This window comes from Dipteris shenzhenensis, chromosome 18 (genome assembly GCF_047967505.1).
Source record: "Dipteris shenzhenensis isolate YYH24624 ecotype China chromosome 18, Dip_SZ_1.0, whole genome shotgun sequence".
NCBI lineage: Eukaryota > Viridiplantae > Streptophyta > Polypodiopsida > Gleicheniales > Dipteridaceae > Dipteris > Dipteris shenzhenensis.
The window spans coordinates 39,821,221-39,847,120 of record NC_141613.1 but is presented as its reverse complement, the minus strand read 5'-3'; positions in this window follow the sequence as shown (position 1 = coordinate 39,847,120).

The following is a 25,900-nucleotide window of genomic DNA, read 5'->3' as shown; positions in this document are numbered from 1 at the left end:
CTCAAGGCTACACCTTCAAGAAAATCAAGAAAAATCTCCACCCGATCCTTCATGGACCATCTAGAAAGCCGGCATCCTTGAACAAATTCCCAAAGATAAGACTTCGGGTCTTCCCCTTGGGTCCCTCGAAACACTGGAATCTTCACCATGATGAAACACAAAAAGAAAACACCAAGATCCAAATAATATCCCAAACAAGATCCAAACAAGATCCCACAGAGCCTTAGTATACCAAGACCAACTTATTATGCATAACCACTTGTTGAAAACCCTCCACAATGTGATCCTCAACAAAATCTTCAAAAATAAGTGACCAACCAGCACCATGAAAACATTGTGTATATATGCATTTAAGAATTACCTTTCTCACAATTGGAAGTGCACATAATAGCTTCAAGATATTGTACTCTTCATCATTTGCATAGAAAAAGAAGTTGAAAGCATTGAGAATCACCACTCCACTGTTATAGTCAAAAACTACCCAAAGACTCAACTCTTCTTCACACCAAGCTGCCAGTGCATGAAACAATCCCCAATCTATCTTTGTGCCTGCTAACGGCGTTGTTGATTCACCAACATATTCAAGAGTGCAAACATAAAGGATATGATCATGGTGACTGTGTGAATAGCTTAAGTATCACCTTCACAATCTTCAAGTTCTCTTAAATGGGCTACAATCTCTTCTATTGGAGTTCTTCTAGGCATCTTCTTTATCTCATCAGAAACACATGCCTATACTAGGCATAACATGCAATCAAGTACACCTGAGACCATTTAGTAAGGTGGGGTGAATCCAATACCAAATGTACCCAGCATCTCCATTAAAAGATGTGACATGAAGTTGGGGGTAATAAACTTCACACACCTCTTCACTTCTTGCTGCTTTCGAACTGACTGACAAAGATATTTATCATTGAAAAAAGGATATTGAAAGGAAGCTTTAATGCTAAGATACCACACCATACTTTCCTCCCTTAAATGAGAATGAAGATGGTAACATCCCAAGTGATGTCATACTCAAGCATAGGGAGAAGGAAAGGATCAGTAGAGGCTATAATCTCAGCGAGCCGGTCTACACCAAAGAGAAGAGTGATACGTTGTTCAAAGAAGAACTTGCAGCTCAACATGACATGAACTCATATATATCGAGGAGTTTGAAGGGGCTGATTGGGTCGGATGGGTAGATTGTGAGGAAACATTGCACCTCGTTCATAGACACTTGGGCTTTGTGCTGATATAAGTTTCGTTGCAAACAGATAGACAGTTGAAGAGATATGGACAGTTTACTGGAAGGAAGTAAAAACTATCATGAAAACAAACTGTCAGACACAGAGACTCATAAAATTTTGCAGCAATATCTGATTCAAGATCTAAGAACATAAAGACATGCGCCTTAAAGAGAGCTTCGCGCTGATTTATGTTTTGTAAGGAATAGAGAAGTGACAAAAAGTTAGGGACAGTTTACTAGACGGGGTAAAAACTGTCATGAAAACAGACTATCAGACACAGAGACTCAACTTTTTACAACAGTATCTAATTCAAGATCTGATCACACAAGGACATGTGCCTTAAAGATAGCTTCACGTTGATATAAATTTCATTAAAATCATACTATCGAGCAAAAACTTATCAGCAAAACACTAACAGGGGGTCAAAATTTCATGAAAACTGCCCTCCACCCATGCTAATTTCGCCTAAGCAGGATGCTCCCTCAAGACTCCACCTTCATCAACGATCCACCCCTCATAGATTTTGCCTAGAAGAGGGGAAGACGTCTGCATGGTGGCTTGGGAAACAAATGGACCATGTGTGCAAAGTGAGCGGCCGAATAGAAAGAACTTTTAAGGCTTTGAAAGAAATAAAAGGGAAGAGACACTCAAGAGAGAGCGAAACTGAATTGACCTTCATTACCAATAGAGTGAGACTCTAGTCCAATGCAACTCAAAATGCTATAAACACAAGGGAGAAGAAGAGGTTTCATATGTATAAGAGGGAGCAGAAGCTCCAAGACTACTCATAGAGAGAGAACAAACTAGAGAGAGATGGACTCAAGAGTCTACATACGAGAATATCTACAAGAGGGAGAGAAGGCTCATGGAAGAGGCTTGAGGAGACTAGAGCTATAGCAACATGAGGCTTAATGGTGAAAGAGATTGATGAACAAAGGAGAGGAGGGCTCCTTCTATAGAGATTTTATCACCCTCCTTCACCCATTTACAATTGCTGCCTGTAGATTCTTTCTCCCATCAATCACATAAGCCTGTATGTCACCATCCATGTCCTTTTTGGCTACTCTTCCCATGTGTCCCATCACAAGATGCTCAAGACTCTTAAAATATTCTCAAAATATTGAGAAAATCAAGAGTCTCCCCACATGGAGCCCATAGGGACCCTCTCTTTTCCACATGTCCACATCCTCCTTATTCCACATAGGAATTCTAGAAGGATTCCTCTTGACTTCATACTCCTTCACATGCCTTCCACACGCTTGGCATGTGGCCTCTCTTATATTATTGGAACACATGGACATGAGCCCACCACTTTATATGACTCACTCTTCCTATTTTTTTAAAATCCCATAATATCCCATACACAAATAACTCTCACCCCATACCAAGGTATTTATAATTCATACCCATGGTATTTACAATGATTTATTCCACTCATCCTCTCAATCCCATACAATATCTTAGAAAATAGAAATAAGTAAGAGCCACTAGGCTATCGCTTGATACTCAAACTCTTATCAAACATAGAAGAAAACAATACCAATGCCAAATAAAAATATCAATTTTTGGTGTCACAATACCAATATGAAAGCTCTGATGAACTTACTTGAAGAGAGAGAAAAATGTGTGCCCTACCTCAATGTTAGCCCTTACTACACCCATTTTCTTTCAAATGCTTGAATTGTGAGTAACTAAAAGATATACTAGCCTCTAACACTAACATGTGTGCTGGCCAGTTGAATAGGCGGACGAAGACGAGTTTGAAGAAAAACCATTGAGAGAAAGGTGAAAGTGGAGCTAGAAAAGGAGGGGATGGCAATAATAGCAGTGAGAATGAAGATGCCAAGAGCAGTGGCTCAGGGGATGGGAGTAGTGATGCACACTAGTTTCTTATATATAGGATGTATACGAAATTTTTGACCTCAAAAAATGTTATAGACAGATTTTGTATTGAAGAAATGAAAATATGGCCACTATTTGTCATAACACAGACTTCTGATGCTAATATTGATGCAAATAGAGAGTCTGGAGCCTTGGCATTCAAGTATTTGATTAGTTGTAATTGCTTTTAGTCCATTTGGACATCAGCCCACATCATAGTGCACATGGCCAGTGGTAGTCACAAATTCACAATCTACAATGCTCATCCATGGTTGAACATAAAAGAAGGGCATCTGATGTCGGCACTCATTACCTGAGGCAAACATAAGGTGAACAATATGGATGTTACCTAGTCCTTTTGGTAGATGAGTTGCAAATCTTAATGAAATGTCATGGAAGTTTATGAAATTTCCAAGCATTTTGGTCCAATGTCATTTTTAAGTCAAATGTATTCTAATGTGGACAATGCATAATTATCCTATGTTGCATAATTATTCACCTATAAAAAATTTTCTTCATCTTAATTCACCTACAATTGATCATATTATTCTTTCACTTTCCAAGATTGTTTTCTTCTCTTAATACTTAAATAGGTATCCACGTGCTCAGATACCACACATATCCAAGTTTTGGAGGCAGTTTGTGCAGTTAGCACTCCACTTGGTACTCCGAAATCTTTCAAATAATGGGAGAGTTTATAACAATCACATGCATTTTCTTCCTATTGACCATCCATATCTAATGGATCCATCTTCTTGTGTTGAACAACTAGCTCCTATTTCTCCATTCATGAGTTTTATAACCATTATGTATATACTTTAAAAAAATCCATTACCTTGGCAGCGATGTTCACTCAATGTAATGTGAGTGTATGATAGTCACTACCTAGTAGAGAAAATTAATATAAAGTGCAACACATTTTATCAAAGATTCATGGCCAACTTTTTGCACGATAGTAGAGCCAGTGCAAGGGATATAAATCTCATGGTAGGTGAAATGGATTATTTTGTAACCATATAAGTTATTCTACAATTGAATTCCAAGTGTTTATACCCGATATCAAATGGTTCAAAATAATCTACAAAGGTGCTCAAGCTACAATCAAGAAGGATCCAATTGGGGTTTTGGCCATTAGCTCACAACAAAAACTTGGGATAACCTTACTAACACATTCATTCTACCCATACACTATGAGCAATTGCGCATTCTTCTCACATTGTTGTCTTTCCTTGGATTTCCTTAAAGATTGCATGAACATAGCATCAACTACATATATCTTAGGTGGATTTCAGTCTGATCGAGTGGACAACTAGTGGTAGTTTGTGTTTAAGTTACCCCTAGACACTCACATATATTTCAAGACATGAAAGTACATCATAAAATGGAAGATCAACCACTAAATGTATTGGAATCTAGAACTTTTGGAACACCTTCTATAGGAGTTTTAGAACATCACTACAAGACAAGGGCCACTTTTAGACAATGATACCAATGCTAAATATGAAGATTTAAAAAAAAAACAAGTGGAAAGTGTCAGAATGCTCATTGTTGTGCACATCACAAAGAAATTGTTAGTGCGCGAGTCCATGTCACCATCAATGACATATGGCCACCAATGTCAGTGTAGGAGTTGGTGTAATCATTGGTATATAGTGACACTACAATGTCAGTACAGGAATTGGTATATATTGATGCATTTACAAAAATAAAGGCCACACACCCAAGGAAACTCCTTGGAGTAACAAGCAAAAGAAAAAAGAAGTGAAGGACAAGAAGAAGAAGAAAGATGACAAAGGAGAGGGTAGCACTTCATCGAAGAGCAAATGATGAGAAGCCTAAAGTAATATAGAGTACTCTGATTTGGATACTCCAATTACAGTTTCTAGTATATGAGAGGGAGCACTCTCTTGGATATTTGTTATGTTGTAAGACTTGATTATGCTGTATCCCTCTCTTGGATATTTGTTATGCTCTATGAAGTGATTATGTTGTATCCCTCTCTTGGATATTTGTTATGCTCTATGTTTTTGAAAAGCTAAAAGAAGTAATTATGCTGAAAGAGAGAAAGAGGAGGAAGGAAAGAGGAGGAAAAGAAAGAAGGTAGAAACGGAATAAAAAGGAGAGAAAGAGAGGAAAAGAGAGGAGGGAAGAGGAAAGGGAGGAGATATGATGAGGGAAAGAGGCGGGAAAGAGGATCAGGGAAAGAGGAGTGAAAAAAAGTAGTAATTCTACCGAAAGAGAGAAAGAGGATGGGAGAAATAAAGGAGGGGGAAAGAAAGTAAAAAGAGAGGGGAGAAAGAGAAGAGAAGAACAAATAGGAAAAGAGAGGGGCAAAAGAGCGAAGGGAAAGGGAGGAAAGAAAGAGCGGAGGGAAAGAGATGAAAAGAGAAAAGGGAAAGAGAGGAAAGAAAGAGCGGAGGGAAAGAGAGGAAAAGAGAGGGGAGAAAGAGAGGAAAAGAGAGGAGAAAATAATCGAGTCTTCACGATCAACGATCCTGAAGTTTGAACTCTCAACTTCCTCCTTCACTTTGAGCAAACTTTCTTAAGCTTCCTCCATTGCCACCAAGCATCCTTCATCTGCCAATTCTGTCATATGAAAGTCGCAATCATCTACTTCCTCCTTCACTTGAACCAATGATTCTCCATCTGCACAATCACAAATGGGTTTGTGAATTAAGTGTCACCAACAACATTCGGACGATTTCATAATCTGACCTTCGTGCAATAATAGAATCATAGCAAATGCTACCCATGGTATCTTCGACCTTTTGTTCAGCAAGCGCTATGTTACCACACTCCAAAAATTTCTCAAATTCTACAACCAACAAATGTAAACATTTCTCAAAATATGCAAACATAGATATATCTGAAGGAAGGAAGGAAGCAGGAAGGCTGAATGCCTTATTAGAATTTCATACTGTCACTCTCCATGGATTCCACATGGAGAATGAATTGAAAGTCATTGCAAGGATACAGAATAGATTCAAGAAGATGAGAAGGGTGTTCTCAGGCAACGTAACAAGTGCACATGGAGCAAAGACTATGAATCCGTCAACCACCGAGTCCCTCTTATACGTTTTTTCATGGGGAGCATCAGGAATTACCCCTTGCGAGCTCCAATAGATGAATTTCACCACCATCCACCATCCAAAGTTCGAAGAGATAGCTACATACCTCGATCAATGTTGGTAGCTCAAAACATCTCTCAACACCTGTATCTCCATCACTTGCATTGCCCAAATGACCAAAACACATGCAAATGCATGGAAGGCTGCTAGCACATCAAACCAATGATTGACAACCCCTCTTGCATTGATCGGCTCCATGACGCCTCAGATGCATGAAGCGCTATCAAGAGCAAACAACGATCACCATGGATAGCCTTCTAGACTCATTCACTCCTTCCCGTCCTCTCTTGATCATCAAAAGGCTTAGAAACCGCATTTGAAGGTCTCTTGTTGTTGATATGAGAAATTGCATGCATGCAACTTGTTCTTTGATTGGCTAAAAGCTGGTGAGCCACATCATACCAAACACAATGTGAGCTTCTCATAAACATGAGTGTGCATGGGAGTGGGCCCCACGGACCATGGATGGAGTGTAGGCATGGATGCAGAGAAAGAGAGGAAAAGAGAAAGAAGAGAAGGAAAAGAGAGGCAAAGAGCGGAGAGGGGAGGGCATAAAGAGGGAAAAGAGAGGAGAAAAGAGAGGAGGGAAAGAGAAGGAAAAAAGATAAAAGAGAGGAAATGAGAGGGGAGAAAAGAGAGGAGCAAAGAGAGGAGAAGGGAGGGGAGAAAGAGGGGAAAAAGAGGAGAAAAGAGAGGAGGGGAAATAGAGGAGAAAAGAGAGGAGGGAAAAGAGAGGAGAGAGGATTGGAAATAAGAGAGGAAAAGAGAGAAAAAGAAAATAAGAGAAAGGGGAAAAGAGAAGAGTGAAGGGAAACAGAGGAGAGACAGAGGAAAGGGGAAAAGAGAAGAGTGAAGGGAAACAGAGGAGAGAAAGAGGAAAGGGGAAAAGAGAGGAGAGAAGATAGGGGAGGGGAGGGGAGAAAGAAGGAAAAGAGAGAAATAGTGGAGGGAAAAGAGGGGAGAATGCAGAGGAGGGAAAGTAAAGCAAGGAAAGAGAAGGAAAAAAGAGAGAAAGAGAGGCCAAGAGAGGGGAGAAAACAGAGGAGCGAAGAGAGGAGAGGGGAGGGGAGAAAGAGGGAAAAGTGAGGGGAAGAGAGGAGGGGAAAGAGAGGAGAAAACAGAGGAGGGAAAAAGAGAGAAAGAGATGAAAAGAGAGGGAGAAAGAGGGAAAAGAGAGGGGAAGAGAGGAGAGAAGAGAGGAGAGGGGAGGGGAGAAAGAGGAAAAAGAGAGAAAGAGAATAGGGAAAAGAGAGGGAAAGAGAAGGAAAAAAGAGATGAAGAGAGACCAAGAGAGGGGAGAAAAGAGAGGAGAGCAGAGAGAAGAGGGGAGGGGAGAAAGAGGGAAAAGAGAGAAAAGAGAGGAGGGGAAAGAGAGGAGAAAAGACAGAAAAGAGAGGAGGGGAAAGAGGGGAGAAAAGAGAGGAGGGAAAATAGAGGAGGGAAAGAGAAGGAGAAAAGAGAGAAAGAGAGGAAAAGAGAGGGGAGAAATTAGGAAAAAACGGGGAAAGAGTAGAGAAAATAAGAGAGGAAAAGAGAAAGAAGAGTTGGAAAAGAGAGGAAGAAAGAGAGAAAAGAGAGGAGAGAAAGGAGGGAAAAGAGAGAAAAGAGAGGAAGGAAAGGAGGGAAATAGAAGAGGGAAAAGAGAGGCAAAAAGACAGAAAGAGAGGAAAAGTGAGGGGGGAAAGAGAGAGGAAAAAGAGGGTAAAGAGAAGAGGGAAAGAAAAAAAGAGAAAGAGGAAAAGAGAGGGGAGAAAGAGGGAAAAGAGAGGGGAGAAAGAGGGAAAAGAGAGGGGGGAAAGAGAGAAAAGAGAAGAGGAAAAGAGCCTGGGGCACCAACTCCCTTTAGTAAGAAAATCTATCAAAATCTTGAGTATGAGATGAATTTAACAATATGCCATGAGTAGAAATTATTCAAATTAACATGGTTGTGTTCTACACTAAAAGAGCTTCAAATATCTTTTCACACCTTGAAATTTGGGTAACACATGAAAAAGCTAGATTAATTTTAAAGATGTGTTTCATATTTTAGTGTATTTTTTGTTTGACCTCCCCTCATCCAAAAGACCCCCCCCTTGGGCCTCACATATTATGAAAAATATGTACAAATCTTAAAATCTTGCATATTTTTCAAGGTATATGCTTTATATTTTGTGGGAGGGGGGACATGAAATCTTCACATTTTTTTGTTGCATACTTGAAATTTTTAACAGAGAGACAAAATCGAATACACAGAGATCTATAACTCTGAAAATCCCCAACCGAATTGCACAAGAATTGACAGGTAGGTAAAGAGGGGGTGGAAAGAGGAAAAAGAGGAGGAAAAGAGAGGGGGAAAAGAGGGAAAAGAGAAGAGGAAAAGAGAGGATGGAAAGAGATAGGAAAAAAAAAAAGAGGAAAAGAGGAGAAATTAAGAGAGGAGATGGAAAAGAAAGAGAGGAGAGGAGAGAAGAGAAAAAGAGACCAGGGAAAGAGAAGGAAAAAACAGAGAAAGAGAGGATAGAAAGAGAGGAAAAGACAAGGGGAAAAGAGCAAAAAGAGAAGAGGAAAAGAGAGGAGGGAAAGAGATGGGTGAAAGAAAAGAGAGGAGAAAAAGACAGAAAAAGAGAGGGGGAAAAGAGAGAAAAGATACAAGAGTTCATACACCCATCACTGCTGCAATTAGTGCTTAATAAGGTGCTAGCTACAGGCCAATGTATTCACGAAATAAAAAATAGGAAAGAGAGGAAGCACGTTCTTACTTGAAAAGTATGTGTCCTAGCACCGAATGATCCCACTCAGAAGAGGAGATATTTCAACACTTATTTCATTAATTTGGACTTCTCAATGTACAAATTCATTTAATAGATACTTTTGGACTAGTTTATGGATAAAATTTAAGGAAAAACTCACGCTTCAAAACACAGATAAAAACATAAAAACAAGGAATTTTTAAGAGTGTTTTGAAGGAAATAAAATCAAAATTATAAAAAATGTAACAAAGATAAGCTACACCAAAAGATAAGAAACAATAGCAAATAAAACTAAAATTATGAAAATTAACGTAACTTCTTACATAGACTGGTGCATGGTCCCCATTCATTTTTATACTTAAATTTCTATTGAAAAAATCTACTTTATGAAAATATCCTTCCAAAACCAAAAGATGACACTACCCTTTTGAAATAAAGAGTTTATTTACTCACACTATCATATTGTACTAATAATACAAAAACTAAGAAATGTAATTCTTACATTACTCTATATTGTAGAAATCCTAGTATAATTTTTCATTTTAAAGAATCTTCATTTAAAGGTTTAACCTTTTAATAACTTTAATAAATAAAGATCATTTAAATCCATGGATAAACTATATATGTGTGCGCGTGTGTGCACACATGTACATACGTAAATATGCACATACGTACGTACGCACGTATGTACATACGCACATATGTACATATATATATATAAGGTCCATGCATTAGATTAATTTACCATGAGAGTCCTCTAAAATCTCCAAGACTTAATAACGGTGTTAATAAACACCTTTTAGAGTTTCAAAACTCTAAAATCTTCAAGAGTTGATAACAGTGCTAATAAAGACCATTCAAAGTTTCAAAAAGCAAAAATGGTATAATTTCAAAGAACTTTATAATGGTGCCAATAAACACCTTGCAATAGTTACAAAGATTTTTTAAGCAAACACCTTCAAATGACATATTTTGATGGAGGGGGAAAGAGAGAAATTTATTTATTTTTTAAATTAAAATTAAAACTTTTATATTATTATTATTATTATTATTTGTTTTGTTTTATTTTATTTTATTTTTATCGCCGCCCCCACGTTGTCGATCTCTTGGACAAGGGAGGGAGGAAGGAGAGGAGAAGGGAAGAGAGAGAGAGAGAGAAGGGAGGAGAATGGGAAGAGATAGGGAGAGAAGGGAGGAGAAAGGGAAAGAAGAGGGAGAGGGTGAATGGAGCACAATGCGAGGGAGAGGGAGAGAGAGAGGGAGGAAGGGAGGGGACCATGGTGGGAGCGAGAGTAGAAGGAAGAGGGAGAGAGGAAGGGAAGACTAGAGGAGGGAGTAATAATTTTTTTAAAATAAATTTAATTAGATAGGTGGGTGACGAGGAGGAAGGGAAGAGAATGGAGAGGGAAAGAGAGGAAAGAAGAGGGGGAAGGGGAAGGAATGAAGGTAAGCGAAGAGTGAGGGAAGGAGAGAGAGAGAGAGAGAGAGTCGCGCTGCTGCCGCAGCAGCGGCGGCGAGCGACGACCCAAAAAATAAATAAATACAGCGCGACTCTCTCTCTCGGTGTGTGTGTGTGTGTCGCCACCACACACTATAGAAGAAAGGGAGGGAGAGAGGAGACGAGAAAGAGGAGAGAGAGAGACAAAGAGAGAGAGAGAGAGAGAGAGAGAGAGAGAGAGAGAGAGAGAGAGGGGGGGGGGGGAGGGAGGGAGGGAGAGATGGGGGAGAAAGACGGAGGGAGAGAAGGGAGGAGAAAGGAGAGGGAGGGGGAGAGGAAGAGGGAGAAGGGAAGGGGAAGGGGTGCACAACATGAGAGATAGGGAGAGGGAGCCCAACGCAATGCAAGGGAGAGGGAGATGGAGAGGGAGAGGGAGAGAGGAAGGAAGGGAAACACGATGAGAGGGAGGGTGTGATTGAAAAGGGAGAGAGAGAGAGAGGTGAGAGTCAATATACTTCCCTCTATAAAATTCAGACTTCCCTCTCTCATTCCCTCCTTTTCCCCAATCCCCCATTCCCCCTTTCCCTCCCCCCCCCCCCCCCCCTTTCCCCTCCCCCTGCCCCCCCCCCTTTCCTTTCCCCCTTCCCCCTCCCCCCCCCCCCCCCCCCCCCCCCCCGGCCCTTTCCCTCCTTTCCCCCATTCCTCCCCCTCTCCCCTTTCCCCCCCCTTTCCCCTCCCCTCCCTCCCCTCTTTCCCCCTCCCTTTCCCCCCTCCCCCCCCACCCTCTCTCCCTTTTCCCCTCCCCTTCCCTTTTCCTCCCCCTCCCCCTTCCCCCCCCTGCCTCTTTCCTCTCCTCGATTCCATTAATTTCCTTTCTTCCCTACCCTCCCCAAGGTAAATTTTTAAGGGCGAATATTTTCCCAAAGAATAATTTAGGAGCTTCTCCAAACTAGTGTGGCTAATCTTTCACCCAAAAATTAACATAACTTTATCATATGAGGTCCAAATTTAGCCCTCCAAGTACTCAAATCGATCAACATAAGCCATCTAAAGTCATCTATAGGGTTAGAATTTTCAAATTCGAATTTATTAAAAACCTATGAATGAAGTTTAATTATACTTAAACCAAATTCACAGGCTAATATTTGCAGCATGGCTAATATTTGTAACTCTACTGCATGCCCTAAATCCTAAACCCTGATCCCTATAGCCTAAACCCAAATTCCTATACCGTAAACACTATTTCCTATAACTTAAAGCCCAAAACCTATACCTTAAATCCTAAACCCCATTCCCCCCTTTCCCCCCTTCCCCCCTTCCCCCCCTTCCCTCCCCCCCTTCCCCCTTTGTCCCATTCCCCCCCCATTCCCCATTTCCCTATTCCCCCCTTTCCTCCATTCCACCCTTTCCCCCATTCCCCCTTCTGCTTCCCCCATTCCCCCATTCCCCTGCCCCCTTCCCCCTTTCCACCCTTTCCCCTCCCCCCCCCTTCCCCTCCCACCTTTCTCCTTTTCCCCCCTACCCCCCTCTTTTGAAACCCTTCTAGTTTAGCTAATATTTCAAACTTGAAATTTGATAAATTAACCCCAAAATTAACATAACTTCCTCGTATGAGACTCGAATTTAGCCCTCCAAGTACTCAAATCGATTGGCATAAACCGTTTAGAGTCATCTATATGGTAAGAAATTTCAAATTCTAGCTTCTAGAAAATGTGTGTAAAGTATCGTGCCCGTCTAAGTATGAGCACATTCGAATGACACACCTTAGATTCTCATAACACTTGGTGAAAAACGGCGTTTGTGGTGAGTTTGACCAACCAAAGCATATATGATGGGTACGATAATTTACATGCACCTCAACATAGGTTGAATTCACATGTGTAAAGTATCATGTCAATCAAGTATGAGTGCATTCTTATTACACCTCTCAAATAGTTTCTTTTGGTCATTGTGCATATTACTTGGTGAAAAACGGGGTTTGTGGCAATATTGACCATCCAAAGCATATCCGATGGGCATGATAATTTTTACATGCATCAAAGTCTGCAGGATTGATCCCTACACACAATATCATGTCCATTGGTATGTGTGCACTCGATTAATACACCTTAGATCATGTTTTTTGGCAGCGGTTGTGCATGAAACTTAGTGAAAAATAGAGTTTGTAGCGAGTTTGACCATCCAAAGCATATCCAATGGGCACAATACTTGGCACAGGACTCAAAAAAGGTGAAATTGACATGAGCGCAAGGTATCATGTCCATCTGATATGTGCGCACTTGAATAACACACCTCAAATACTATTTTTTGATGGTTGTGCATAATACTTGATGAAAAATTGGATTTGTGCTAGCTTTGACCATGCAAAGCATATCTGATGGGCACGATACTTTTTATGCACCTCAACATAGGTTGTATTGACATGTGTGCAAAGTATCGTGCCTATTATGAGTGCATTTGAATACACACCTCAAATACTATTCTTTGGCAATTGTGCATAACATTTGATGAAAAATGGGGTTAGTGGCATGTTTGAACATCCAAAGCATATCCGATGGACACGATATTTTTCATGCATCTCTAATTATATTAGATTAATACATGTGCAAAGAATCATGCCCCAGATATGAGAGCATTTGAATAATACACCTCAAATGCTATTTTTGGGCGGTTGTGCATGACACTTGGTGAAAAACGAGTGAAAAATGCAGTTTGTGGCATGTTTGACCAAATCTGATGGGCACGATATTTTTAATGTGACTCAACATATATTGTATTTATGTGTGCACAAAGTATCATTCCCATCGGGTATGAGTGCAATCGAATGACACACCTCAGATACATTTTATGGCAGTTGTGGATAACACTTGGTGAAAAATAGGGTTTCTGGCAACTTCGATCATCTAGACCATATCTGATGGGCATGATACTTTGCACATAGATCAACATAGGTTGGATTGACACACGTGCAAAGTATCATACCCATCAGGTGTGTGCACGTTTGAATAACACATCTAGAGCATGTTTTTGGGTGGTCATATATGACATTTAGTGAAAAATACGATTTGTGGCGAGTTTGACCATCCAAATCATATCCGATGACAATACTTGGCACAAGGCTCAAAAAAGGTTAAATTGACATGATTGAAAGGTATCGTGCCCATCAGGTATGTGCACAATTGAATAACACACCTCAAATACTATTTTTTGGTAGTTGTGCATAATACTTGATGAAAAAGTGGGTTTGTGCCAACTTTGACTATCCAAAGCATATCGGATGGACACAATACTTTGCACGCATCTCAACATAGGTTGTATTGACATGTGTGCAAATTATTATGCCCATCGGGTATGGGGGCATTTGAATAACACACCATAGATACTATTCTTTGGCAATTGTGCATAACACTTAGTGATAAATGGAGTTTCTGGCGTATTTTATGATCCAAAGCATATCTGATGGTTGGATATGATATTTTTCATGCATCTTTAATTAGGTTAGATTAACATGTGTGCAAAGCATCATGCCCATTGAGTATGAGAGCATTTGAATAATACACCTTAGATACTATTTTTTGGCGCTTGTGCATAACACTTGCTGAAAAATGGAGTTTGTGACATGTTTGACCATAGAAAGCATATCCAATGGGCATGACATTTTGCACGTGCCTCAACATATATTATATTGATGTGTATGCAAAGTATAGCACCCATCAGATATGAGGGCATTCGAATGACACACCTCAAATACAATTTTTTCACTGTTGTACATAGTACTTGTTTAAAAAATGGGATATGTGGCAACTTTGACCATCCAGAGCATATCTAATGCACACAATACTTTGCATACATATCAATATAGGTTGTATTAATTAACCTGCAAAGTATCGTGACCATCGGATATGTGCGCAATTGAATAACACACCTCAAAGCGTGTGTTTTTTATGACTGTGCATAACACTTGGTGAAAAATGAGGTTTGTGGTGAGTTTAACCATCTAATCATACCTTATGGGGCCCCTCATTTTATAGCCAAGAGAGGAGGTCTCTCCCAATAAATGCATCCTCCCACATGCATGGTGTGTGTAATTTTGAGTTTGGGAAAAGTGCCCCCTCCTTGGTGTAAGAGGTGGCCCCCTCCTAGGTATAAGAGGTGGGATCAATTGGGCTTAACCCACCTAGGTAGGGGGTGTTAGGACTCCCTTGGACCCCACAAGAGGACTTGCATTAGGCCTAATCCATTTCTTAATCCATTCCTTATGAGGCCCTTTTGAGACCCCAATTCTCCCTTAATGAATACATGTATTATTATGTTTTGCCACAACAAGTTTAGCTACAGCTTCAAGTTTCCATGAATCTTGGTTAAAGAGACTTGCTAAATATTCTATATCAAGCTTTACTTTCAGCATGAGTTGATTGATTCAAAGGAGCTTTCAAAATATTTTGTATTGTTTTGAAGTTAAGATTTTCTTCGATTATCCTATCATTTACTTTTGATTTCCTAAATGTTTTATGTTATTTTGAAGGTGAGAGTTACTTTTGATTATCTTATGACTTTGAAAGCCAAGCATGCCTATAGGCCATCCATTGTATTTGATCTAGAGTAGGGTAAAGATTCAATATTGAGCTTTTCATTTATTACTACTTGGAGGTTCCTCAATGCTAAACACTTTTGTGTCATTTTGGGCTGATTCGCTAATCATGTAGGTGTGCTTGTTGATATGCAAAAGAAAATGTCGATCTAATGTTTCTTTCTCTTTTATAAGCATACATCTTGCTTGACTTTCTTGTCACATATTCAACACTAGCTTCACTTTCATAAGCTGGTCCATCCTATGGAAGAAAAGGACTTGCCGAATGTTTTTATGTTGTTAATATGCTAACATGTTTTCTTTCAATGTTTCTTTTCTATGTAGCTTTGATATCATTACTTCTTGGATGGATTACTTCACATATAGGAAGGCTCTTCTCACATGTTTCCTTGTTGTTTTCAAGGCGCTCGTTTGTTTTCAGACTGAGCTCATATTTTCTCTTTCATCACACTCAGTTGTGTCTCCGAGTACATGCAGGTTTGCACAGGTGCCTAGATACAATCCAATGGACTAAATGAACATTGCATACCTATAGGATGAGTACATCTACTTTGTTTTTCATACTCATCTATATTTATGAGTGCATGCAAGGTCTTCCTAGACCAGCAGTTTGCTCCTTGTTTGTCGATTAAATTATTGATGACTTATGGTATGTATTTACTTATTGGTTCACCTTATATCTTCAAGCAAGGCATACTTTTATTCTGCCCTTTATCTGTTGAGGTATACTTATATGTCTTTCACGATGAACACATATGGATGACTTATTGAGTACTCATTTGGCTGTGGCACCTATGGATTACTTATTGTGTACTCGTTTGGATGTGGCAAGGTTCAACATCTCTCAGGTGACAATATTTATGAACACATATGGCTAATTGCTTGAGTACTCATTTGGACATGGCATATGGCTAACTACTTGAGTACTCATCTGGACGTGGCACATGGATTATTAGTGAATCCTCATTTGGATGTGACACATATTTATCTAGATTTTACAATGAACACATATGGATTACTTATTTATTTCTCATTTGGACATGGTCATATTGAGTACCCTTGTTTGGACATGATCACCCTTCCCGGATACCCATTTTCTCGATTACTTTTGGATGTTCTTTGTAATCTCAGATGCTCGTCTTCCCAGTTGTTTGGTACTTTTGGATGCAAAGAGTTTGGTATTTCATTCCCACTATGATTATGTAAGCTATGTCTAATCCACACCAACTTGCCTCTTGTCATACGTGTGTGGCTTATGTTCGTTGTATTTTTGGTTGTTCGGTACTTCTAGATGAAAAGAGGTTGTTATTTCATTCCCCACCTATGATTATGTAAGTTGTTAATTCTAATCCACACTAGCTTGCCTCTTATCATACGTGCATGGCTTATGCTCGTTGTATTTCCAGTTGTTTTGTACTTCTGACTGCCCAGTTGTTCGGTACTTTTGGGTGCCCAATTGTTCGGTACTTTCGGATGTTCGGATGCTCATTGTGTTTTTGGATTATTGGTTCTTGATTTGCAAGATCTTTATGGGCCTTCCTATTGTGTTTCTATGGCTTTCTTACACTATGGAAGCGATATTTCAGCCCTGGCTCTTTGGACATCTCAAATCTGCCCTAGCTTTGTGGACATCTCTAATTGCCCCTCCATACTCATCTTTGGAGTGACCAAAGAAATTTACTCATACATTCATCCTTGGTACAATAGCAAAGGACACTTGAGTATTTGTTGTGTTCATATACACCGCATGAACTCGGTCATTTTAGGTGGATGAATTGTCCAAAACATAAAGGCATGATTATAAAGGTTTGAGGAGGTTTGACCGGATTGATCTTGGAGACAACAAGGTCTACTATTTAGATGAAGAGCTCAAACATCAAACTTGAAGATCTCAAGCCTTGATTATGCATCATCACTATGTCAGATGAAATGCTCAAACAACATCGAACTTGAAGATCTCAAGCCCTAATTAGGCATCATCACTATGTCAAACAAGCTAACATATCCAAACAGATTTTTCCATTTTCCACTCATACTTTGCATTGTATCATGCATCAAACATAGCGCCTATACTTTGCACTATGCTATGGACAAGTGCTTGTCTTGTATCATCCAACATTAAAATGTATCATTCAAACTGGCATATGGCCATCCTTTGTATATATATTTTCACATAGATATATATAGTGGCTCGGGTTTTTCCCTTGTACTTCCCAAGGGTTTTTTTAATCCGTAGCTAGAGGGCCTAGTTTGAGTGGGGGTGTTAGAGCTATATATAGCTTGCCCTAACTCATCCTCATCCTCAACTATATATATGCCTATGATCTATGGGATAGAATCATTTCCTTGGGAGCAACTCTTGTGTCTGTCTCTCTCCTCTTTCTCTTCTTCTCAACATAACTTTTGTGTTTGTCTCTCTCCTGTTTCTCTTCCTCTCAACACTTGCAAATTATCAATGCTTTTTTCAATAATATGTTTGTTTTAGACACAAATATTGATGCAATAATGACATTTTTTAAACTTCTTACAGCAATATTGACTCTTATATCAGCATTAATATCATTGCATACGTTGACGACTAAAATGTTGACCCCTATATTGACTTTCATATTAATATAATATTATTTCTCCACTTTTATTGACAAACATTATTTTAATTGAAGACAAGTAATAAGCATTGACGAATATAATCAAAATAAGTATTGGAATTGAAGAACTAAGTAATAATCATTTACGAATATCATCGAAATAGGGGCTAATGGTAGTAGTGATCGGTATCATATGTATTCTTATTGCTTCGATGATTTTTCATTGTAGCACAAAAGAATGTAGTGCGTTGTGGTCATATGGATCACATGTTCATGTGGAATGCATTGATTTTAAGAGAATCATGTTTGACTATCAGATCATGGCTAGCTTTAAACAAGATAGTCGAGAATGCATATCGGGTGCCAATCCTTTGTCATGGGATTATATAAGATATCTTTGTTAGATTTAAACAGTTTAGTATTCTCATTCTTAATGTAAGATTATTCAAAGATATGTACTATCGTCCCAATGCTATAGTGATGAAAGCTGATAGTGTCATGTCTGAATTTAGCCCTCCTTCAAGTACTCAAATCGATCTGCATGAGTCACCTAGAGCCATCTATAAGGATACAATCCTCAAATTCTATCTTATAAAAACCTATGTATGAACTTTAAGTATATTTAGTAGCATCAGTCGACTACATGCAAGGGAGACATGGATTGCAATTTGAGGTGCTTTCTCATATGTCAATGTCATAGACCGACGTCACGGCATGATTCTCTCAGTCCAAGAGTTAGCGTACATGGGGCAATTTGTCGACTTTGGTGCGAGTTTGATGCCCAAACTCTAATTCTCGTGTGAACCAAATGCTTCTAGTCTTTAATGAGTCTTTAATGAGCTCTGGGAACATCTCATGTACTTGCAGGAAGCTCTGTGTGAGTTGCGGTGTTGCAAAGCTCATAGCTGGACGATTTCATTGGTTGAACAGAGCTTCTTGTTAGCTCTGTATTGCTGGAAGAGCATTCATGGAAATGGTCAGAGAGAGATGTCAAGCATTGATTGATTGGAGTCCAAAATGAGCACAAATGCTAAAATCTGCAACCTCCAAAATGGAGGTGCTAACTTGAGCACCACAGGCACATTGGATTTCAGCTTTGGGAGTAACCAGTGGTGGCGAATTCTCTCCCTCGTGTGCACTAAGCCTAAAACTCCTCATGGGGATAGTATCCGATGAACTTGACAATCACAACGAGCACAGAAACCCCAGTGTCATGCGGATAGTATCTGATGAACTTGACAAACACAATGGGCACAGAAACCCCAGTGCCTTGGTTTTCAGTTGACTGGCTATAATTGAGCACGATGTTGTTTTCGTTACCTGCATGCACATATGTCATACATGACTTCACTTTAGCTGAAACCAATTTTAAGCCAGCTGAAATCAAGGCACTAGATAATGGTTTTGTTGTTTGCATTTCACCCTATTGTCAAAACATTAAATCGGCAATCGCTAACTAATGAAGAAAAGAGCCATGCAATCACTAGGCACCCCTAACGAAAGGAGTCAAAATAGTCTCTAGACTCTAGATATGTATAACCGTCCTTTTTAACATAATCGAAGGGTAATTACTAAGCCTATGACTCAAATAAGGAGTGATCTCACTGCTCTAAAGTGAGCTTGTCCGAGTTTATAAATATATGTTTATAATTTTCTTGCTGTGTCCAACGCCGGAAAAGAGCTCCAGCGATGGTTGGGCCCTCTGCGTCCGCTACTGACAAACCAAACCCCCCTAAATCTATCTTCATCCCTCAGGTGATGTATATGCGGAAGACAATGAACTGCCGCCGTGTCCGTAGAGAGATTCTATATGATTACCAAGAGTACGAAGAAACAGCTAGCAAATTGCTTATTAAGCTGCATATAGGACTGCCTTGACGGAGACATCGAACATTTAGAAAGGGCCACTCGCAGCCCCGCGTTCCTGCCAATATCCAAAATCTATGTGAAGAGCTATCGTCTTCCCAGCTGCTTTGTACAGAGTCCTAACTCCTGAGCCCCACCGTCTTATACGTTTGTAGTTCCTGGACTTTCCCAACCCCATTTTATGTGACGCTGCTGGAAGGCTGGAGGCTGGGATTTGTTTTTCCAGTCCTTCGAGGAACCGTGGGTGCTCTTCGAATGTCTAGATATCTACGATCAGGTCGTAATTTCCGAGCCCGGCAAATTGCAACTCGCCGATCTACCACAGCTTAAAATCGTAATTTCAATATCGATCCGAGAATCGTTACTCTAGTTTGCAAATTGTGAAAAAGAAAGAGCTTCACGAGAAACTGAGGTAAGTGTGGGTCGCGCATATATGGAGCACAGTGTACCGTGCACGCTTCAAAATATGACTTGTATCCCGTATGCCGCTGGCTACTTCTACCGCAACGATGTAGAAATGAACTGCAGTCTGGACCGGCTACTCAGAAATAGGAATCATTCAGTCACCAGCTCCTAGAGCGGCGTTTGCGGCTTGCTGAAAGCATATTTTGTCCGAGAAAAGGATTTCTGAGTACGGTTTCAGCAGGGAAACTGGAACTCGGAATTTCAATCGGAAGCTTGAACGGCGAGAACTGGACCCAAGGATAGTGTCAGAGTTCAGTGCTGCGAAGTGTTGGCAGCAAGTCTTTGGAACATGAGTGACTAACGATAGTTTCTTTTTGTCGGATCCTTCTCATAATATAATATATTTACAAAGAGACAGCAACTAGCAACTGCAGTGACTTTGCAGTTGCTTCCTTGATTGAGACGCAATGTTGAGGAGCAATTCACATGATGAGGAAGAGCGGGTTAAATTTAGGTCACAATGTTTGGATAGGAAACTAGGAGATGTAGGGAATCGGCCAGATAGGGAAGGTGGTTCGGTGTTGGCAGTGAAGCTGCAAGGGTTCACTCAAAATTAACTGATTATTAAGTGAGTTCAACAAAAGGTATTATTAAAATCATTTAAGGATAACTACATAAGGGTTTTTTAAAAAGGAATTTTAAAAAAAGTTAAATTTGTATAATAAGAGGGGTAATTTTATTTACTCAAAGTTCATAGATAAAGGATTTCTAAAATACCTTTGGAACGCACATGAACCCAAAGGTGGTGGGAGAAGCCTTTCCTTAAATGAAGATGATGGGAAGGGCTGAAGGAACGTCCTGGGGTTGAAGGAAAATGGCAGGAAGAACTCAAGATCAGTTCCTTCCCGACCATGTGACTTTCTTAGCCATTGAGGCTTGACATGTGACATGTGACATGTGGTTAAAAATGATTGGCCATCAAAATTGGAGCTTGCAGTCTCACAAAATATGGAGTCTTATGATACATGTGTAGGACAAGAGATATTAAGTTTGTTACTACTGTTAGTGGTAGATTAGTCTATTGTTGCAATCAGACTAATTATTGCCGTGCAGGGATTGCAGGTGGCTGTATCTCAATTAGATATAAGAGGTAGAGATACCATGGAAGCCTATTGAATACTAAGAAAGAGGATATTGAGTTCTAAATAGAAAGATAAGAATGAAGGTCTTCCAAATCATAGACATATAATGCCTATTTTTGCCTTTCACTTTAGTTCAGTTATTAATTATTCTCTACATTAGGAAATATTGATGATTGATAGCTTTTTTGTATATGTACAAATCCATGGAAAGCTTTGATTTTAGAGCAATGGATAGATGCTAGTCATGATGATGGTTACATGAATATTGTATCATTAAAGGAATATTTATGAGCTAGAGATTGAAACTTGCATGTTTTTTGTGATAGTTAATACATATTGGCTATCAGGTTGTAAAGTTGTGAGCTTGAGACTTGAGAAGTCACAATCCATGATGTGGAAGCTAAGTGGTCCTAGGCATATTATGTGATGTGAATTATTATGATAATAAAATTTTGATTACACAACAAGACAAAGCACCTACAAACACGTACATAGATGCGTTTTCTTAATAATAAAAAAACTTTTGAGCACGTCTATTTGCACGTCTATTAGTGCACCTATAGACTCGCATCTATATAACAGACAAATGCGCCTATAGATGCGCAAATAGATGCACTTATAGACGTGCAAATAGATGCCCTACTAGGAGAAAAAAATAGATAGACGCATATATAGACACGCATCTATAGACGCTCTGCTAGAAAATTCAGAGACGTGTATATAAATGCATTTATAGATGCACTTATAGATGCTCTACAGAATCTTTTTTGAAAAATAAAAGCAGAATTTTGTGCGATTGAACAGAATGCTGTGTATGTTGTGTGTGCTATGTAGTTACAAGAATCCCATTTCCACATTGTGCAATTCAATTCTTATAGCCAACCGCATTTTAATTCTTATAGCCAACCGCATTTTAATTAGCACGATTGCAAGCACGTCTATAGCCGATGATTACAATTCCGAATAAAACATTACAACTCTAAAACATTTAGTTCACAAGGCATTCATTGATAGAACGTTGCACAAGGAAATTGAAAGCTAAAAAAATAAAAGGAGTGTGTATTAATTCATAGCTAAAAAAGTGCTTGTATGTACATATAGCACGAAGCCAAGCCACATCCTATGGTTTCAAGTACAAAAAATAAGAGGAGTGTATATACAAGAGAGGCACGAAGCCAAGCCAGTGGCTTCAAGTACAAAAAAGAGTAGCTAGCACTACTTCTACAACTAATCTAAGTTCTCCGTATCCTCGCTCCCTTCTTCACCCCGTTCTTCCTCATCTTCTCCCTCCTGATCAATTGCAAGGTCCTATAAACGAGGGACAACATGTATCAATGTATGAAAAATCAAATCTTTACTTACAGTATTGACATTATTTAATTACTTTCAAATACCTGGGGGGATGCTCCAACAGCCTGGATATACTGCTCCTCGGTAATCAACCCATCATCATAGAAGTGCCTCCATGTATCTCCTTTGCGATGGTGGTGGTGGTAGGCTATCTCGACAGGAGTAGGGTACCTGCCCATGATATCAAGCTGCAAGATGACGCAATTTGTGGAGGAGTTAGTACAAAGAAACAACCTCCTAATAAACTGCATAAACAATATAATTTGAGATCGATACTTACAAATTGAGCATCCCATGATTCAACACCCCCTGCTCCAAAATGCACGCTTCTATATTGCTCCATTTGGATCCTTCATGCCTCCACGTGCTGCAGATTGGGGTCCGCCTTTGTTGCCTTCATTGGTTTCTTCCACTCACACTTGTGAGCAGTGTGGGGCTGGCCCCTTGGTGGTTGACCTCCCTCGATCCTAGCAATCTCGGCTAGTGCTTGCCTCTTAAGTGAAGATCTTTTATTGCCAAGTATCATAACAATCTTTGACTTGTTGGCCCATTTATCTGTGAACTAAACATTGGGGGCATTGGGATACCTAGAGCGAACAGCAGTGAGGGTCTCATCAGCCAACTTTTTTGGATGGTCTTTGTAGTGAATAAAGCAATCTCTGTAGTTGTTAGCAATTACAGAGCGCATGAAGGCCATGATGTCCTTCCCCCGTGCATCCATCAAGATGCCTCCCATCTGAGTGATGTCATAGTAAATCGTACCATCAACCTCTAGCACGTCTGCATCATTTGAATCATCCTCATCCCCACTACTATCCCCCCCAAAGTAGGCTACCATGCATCCCCCATTGCTCTCCCAGCTACTACGCCTACTGCCCTATCGTGTCGCGCTAGTACGCTAGCCGCTCATAGCTTGAGAAGCGACTCTCGATTGCACGGGAGTACCCTAGCCACTCATAGCTAGAGATGTGACTCTCAATGGCACAGGAGTACGCTGACGGCTCTGTGAGGTAGAAGGAGATCTTGACCACAAGGTGGGGAGATGGGGCTCGGCTCTATCGCGAGCTGTCTCGACTCTGCTAGGGTAATCTTAGTTAGTGTGGGATTAGGGTGGTTTGGAGTCTGTACTGCCGACTCTTGGGGGGTGTTTGTAGTACCCATCATATATGTATATAACTCCATAGGAGTGGGAGGGTGCCCCAAAATGTTATATAATCCCAAAAGATGGCATCCCGAAGATCAGGTGAGGCTGAAGATCCTGGCCACATGATGAACTGAAGAAAAGAAAAGCCGATTACCATCGAGCATGCCCTTGTCACGAGATGCAAAATAAAAGAGCATGCAAAAGAAGAAGATTACCATCAAGCATGCCCTCGTCATGAGCATGCCCTTGTCATTGAAGCTTCACATGGGAAAATAGAGGAAAAGAGAGGAGAAAAAAAGAGAGCAAAAGAGAGGAGATAAGAGAGGAAAATTACCCATGAAAAGAGAAGGAAAGAGAGGATAAAAGAGTGAAGGAAAAAGAGAGACAAGGTAAAGGAAAGAGGGGATAAAAGAGAGGAAAATAGAGAGAAGGAAACAGATGAGAAAAGAGAGGAAAATAGAGGAAAAGAGAGGAGAAAAAAAGAGAGCAAAAGAGAGGAGATAAGAGAGGAAAATTACCCCGGGGGTCCACTAGGGTTTATCATATGGTACCACATGAGTGTAAGGGACGGGGGTTATATAAGGGAAGGACGGTACATTTTATAAGGTAAGGTCCCATAAATAGGGGGTAGATAAGGGGAATTTTCATATATTTATTGCACGTAGGTGACGTCTCCTTATTACTACTAGTGAATCCCCTATGGAAAATTACCACGAAAAGAGAAGGAAAGAGAGGATAAAAGAGAGAAAGAAAAAGAGAGAGAAGGTGAAGGAAAGAGGGGATAAAAGAGAGGAAAATACAGAGAAGGAAAGAGATGAGAAAAGAGAGGAAAATAGAGGAAAAGAGGAGAAAAAAAGAGAGCAAAAGAGAGGAGATAAGAGAGACAAGGTGAAGTAAAAAGAGAGAAAAAGAGAGAAGGAAAGAGATGAGAAAAGAGACAAGGAAAGAGAGAAAAAGAGAGAAGGAAGGAGATGAGAAAAGAGACGAAAAGAGAAGGAAAGAGAGGAGATAAGAGAGGAAAAGAGAGGAGAAAAAAGAAAGGAGATAAGAGAGAAAAAGAGAGGAGAAAAGAGAAGGAAAGAGAGGAGAAAGGAGAGAAAAAGAGAATCCCTTATTTTCTCACGAATGCAATCCCTTTCTTCAATCATGCTTTCCCTTTCCATCATTCATGCAATCCCTTTCTTCAATCATGCAATCCTTTTCCATCATTCATGCAATCCCTTTCTTCATTCATGCAATCACTTATTTCCATCATTCAATATGCAATCCTTTTCTTGGAAATGAAAGAGGAAGGGGAAGAGGAAGGAAAAGAGAAGGAAAAGAAAGGGGAAAGACAAGGAAAACACAACAAAGATTGTTGGAGCACATCTATAGGTGCGATTGTCTGTTTTTCCAAACAGACGCACTATTAGACGCGTCTATAGATGTGCTTCGACAGATGCTTTTTTAAAGAACTTGAAAAGGTCATGCAGCCGACCACACTAGTACAAAAAACATTCGTTGGACTTGCATATGACAAAGGATGAATCCAAAGAGAGCAACTTCCAAAGAAGATCAACCATCAAGAGACTTAGCTTGGATAGAGGTATGGAAGCTTCTTGTCCTTCTTCAAAGTTGCTTCTCTTTCTTATCTTTCTTGTTCACCCTCTACTTCTCTTTCTTCTTCTCCTTGTTCACCCTCTTCTCTTGTGTGCTTGGGGATGATTGTGTAAGCCTGGAGATGAGTGTGGGTGCTTGGAGATAAGTGTGGATGCTCGGAGCTGTGTCTCTTAATAGGAAAGCAAGCCACGTGATGTTAAAAGTATGTGAAGAAAAGCAAGCACACTAAAAGTAGGTTCGAAAATCAGCTCATAGTCTCCGCATCTAAAAGCGCATCTATAGACACATCTATTTGCGCATCTAAAATCGCACCTAATCGCACTTCTATCAATGCATCTAAACTATGTTTTAGATCTGCCTATAGATGTGCTCCATAGTACAGACGTGTTGTTAGACGCGCCATAGAGTATTGACATTTACAACTCATCTAAGAATAAATTTTTTGGGTTGTTTATATGTAGGATGTCTTCATCTTCAACAAGTAGCTCCAATGAGGATGAATCCCTCCGTATCCACCATCATGAAATGTGGTTGGAGCAAAAAATCAAATGTATGTGTGATCGATGTCGAGGAAACATGTATCATGCATGCAGAATTACACTCAATCATGTCTCAAAGTATGGAGAATGGGATGCGACCGTAAACATGGTAAGTGTTAAAGAGTTAAGGTTGATTGAGATACATAGGGGTGTTTATGTATTTGAGTTATGATCCCGTTTTAATTTGATACAAGATGTAGTGCTACACCCGCATATGTTGCATTATGCTCGTCGTGAGGAGGCGAAGCATCGGTGATCATATGAGATGGGA